Genomic DNA, 2,819 nt, shown 5'->3' with positions numbered 1-2,819 from the left:
TATTGTAACAGTAACTGTTCAACTTTGCTTCAATTTCTACTTTTAGTCCCATAAACGTTTGCTGCTCTAAATACTCCACAGTGTCAGTGCCTGCGTAACCCCAGTCTTGTCCTGAGCGATAGAATAGAATAGTTGTAGAACTGTTGTAGAATTCCTTTATTGTGTGAGAACAAAGCTTGAACTCTACAACTGTACAGTACTATGAACTCTGGAGCTGCACAATTGTGTGTCCAATTTTGTATTTTGGAACGTACAGTTAAACTTTTAGTCCCATAAATGTTTGGTGCCCTAAATACTCCCCTGCGTGTCAGTGTCTCCGTAACCCCAGCCTTGTTCCCGGGTAATTTACCACACTGACAGCTGCCTGGGGTTATACCAGGCACCAGCAGTATTTTTAGACCCCGTCTTGCGCAATTTGGGAAATGAATACTCCTACCAAGATCACGAATAGAAATAGAGACGTCATTGCTGCTACACCCAATCTTTACACATTTAGTAATGCAGGAGAGTTGTTTAAAGCTTTCTAGTAATGATGCCCAAACTGTGCTTGGTGGCAACGAGTTCCAGTCTACAATATCCCTCTATACTTATGTAATAGATAAGTTCCCAAGCTTTAGACATTTAGATAGAATAGAAAAATTCGAATTCCTCATGAAACTTGACAAACCATGTATAATTAGCTCAATATGTTCGTACATCTTTAACTGCGTAAAGAAGCGAGAAGAAGCTGAACCTGTAAATAGTAGAACACATTAGCTTACATAGTATGTAAGTGTCATAATTACTGTTTTCTTTTCCCTGTCTACCCATGACCTGTACTTAGCTCGTTAGAGCACAAGCGTACAATAAAGGTCTTTCATTATTATTTATTTATTATTATTATAAGTTCTTGGAAAACACATGCACCCATTAGGAATAGATTTGGTGTTGTCCCCTTCCTTAGCTAGCACATCGGCAGAATGTACTGCGCCTGCCATTTTTCATGATTTCATTGGATTTTTGGTCAACGTTGCATTAGAATTTTGCCTGTTGCAGAGGATATCTTTTACAACGTAACATTTGGAAACTACAGAGTGTTAACCTTATATTAACACATTTAATACAACCTTATATGAGATATTCTGCCGAAGTGCTATATACATGATAAGTTTTGCGCAGGCGCAGTACGTTCTGCCAAAGTGCTTCCCTAGCTGTAATTATACTTGAAACACAGGGCAATCATGGAGTGATTAGTGCATCGATCTCGTGTGTTAAACTGCCCCTGCTGCAATCATACAAAACGATCCTCCCAGTTTATAACTAAGTCCCACCCTGCCACTAGAATAGTTATTTAATGGGGCTAAATGCACAGGCCTGAGTAGGCCACAAGAAGTCAACTTTGTGGATGACTGTCATGAATGTCACATGGCCAATTTCTTTCCAGCTGCTTCTGAAGCCTGGTAGAGGCAACATGTCGGCAGAACATACTGCACCTGCGCGAAAACCTGTTTTTTCACGATTTCTGTTGGATGTTTGGTCAACGTTGCATCAGAATTTTGCCTGTTGCAGAGGATATCTTTTGCAGAGATAACACTTGGAAACTGCTGACTGGTTGATGCCCTTAGGCCACACCAATTTAATTTGTTGGTTCTCGGATTTTTTCAGAAAAAATATGAAGCGACAGGGCGAAAAAAAAATAAAAATAAAAACAGGTCTAGGCATCCTATTATAGCCCCAAATGCTATGATACAATGTATGAGCCATGAAGTCAACAGAAAAGGCTGGGTCAAAATTTAAAGTATAAATTTTAAACTTTTAATCAAACCACTGCAATGATAGATGGGCAAACTGTAACAACTAGGAAGAAAAGGAATTTCCTCAACTGTTGGGGGCAATATATGAGCATTTTTGAGTTTATTCAGAACCAGAATCTTTTTTTGTTTTTTTGCAAATCAGAAAAAAATGAAGAGGCGAATCCGAGAACCAACAAATTAAATTGGTGTGGCCTTATATATATGTGAAAATCTTTCTATGAAACGTTCAGCCAAAGTGCTATGCACAATACATTACTGGTTTTGCAGAGGTGCAATATGTTCTGCCAACGTGCATGCTGGTCTTCGGCGTAACACACCAGCTTCACAGACACGCGGCACGGCGGCAGCTAGCTATATCACACCGAACGACTTATTACACTCAATATTTGTACATTTTTGCACTTTGCAGGAGTTGTTTAAAGCTTTCTAGTGATCTTCCTCCAACTCATGTTATGAATTAGGACAGGACTATCTCACCTTTCACTTGCTTTCCATATCTCCACGATGTAAGCTGTAATTCCCGCTGCGGGTTTCCGTCGCACTTCCTGCCACGAGAGCGTCAGCGAATCACAGGTGACGTTTGTGACGCGCGGTTTGCCAGCGGGGGGGTCGGGCACATCTGGGGTAAACAACAACAACAAATATAAACAAACAGCAGTAAACAAATGTCTAAGTAATTGCATAATGCTTTAGTCCTTCATATATGGTCTACATGTAGCTTAACAAATTAATGCTCTGTTTATTCTTACACAAACACATATCTTCTTCTTGGCTTGGCTTCGTTGTCCGAAGAAACACATATACTCATACGCCAAAAAGCAGTTACTCAAGCAATTGGATATGATTTGGGAACATGTACTCATAATTATTAGCGTGACCAGCCTCTCCAACTGTCTTACAACTTGCAACATAATCTAACATCACAGTGTGTGCTACAGCACCAGTTACCATGGTGACAGATGACTGGTCCAGGTCATTAACTTTATTTGTTTGGAAGAACGGAAGAAGAAGAAACTGAGCAAAAAC

At 39.9% G+C, this 2,819-nt stretch overlaps 1 protein-coding gene across 5 annotated transcripts in view; it reads right to left on the bottom strand.

Annotated features, from left to right (window-relative positions):
- Nucleotides 1-2,819, bottom strand: part of LOC109464930 (titin-like) — a 23,559-nt gene that overhangs the window by 19,265 nt on the left and 1,475 nt on the right. For 4 of the 5 annotated variants that reach the window (XM_019762044.1, XM_019762041.1, XM_019762043.1 and 1 more), the window contains exon 1: nucleotides 2,271-2,409. The exons of the other annotated variant lie outside the window; for it this stretch is intronic. The gene's annotated coding sequence lies outside the window, so the exon portion shown is untranslated. Of the gene's footprint in view, nucleotides 1-2,270; nucleotides 2,410-2,819 lie in introns of those variants that run through there. 5 annotated transcript variants of the gene reach the window in all.

The sequence above is a fragment of the Branchiostoma belcheri genome, unplaced genomic scaffold (genome assembly GCF_001625305.1).
Source record: "Branchiostoma belcheri isolate BF01 breed outbred unplaced genomic scaffold, Haploidv18h27 scaffold143, whole genome shotgun sequence".
Taxonomy (NCBI): domain Eukaryota; kingdom Metazoa; phylum Chordata; class Leptocardii; order Amphioxiformes; family Branchiostomatidae; genus Branchiostoma; species Branchiostoma belcheri.
Note: the sequence above shows the minus strand (reverse complement) of the source record. Positions and strands in the feature narration are given on the sequence as shown.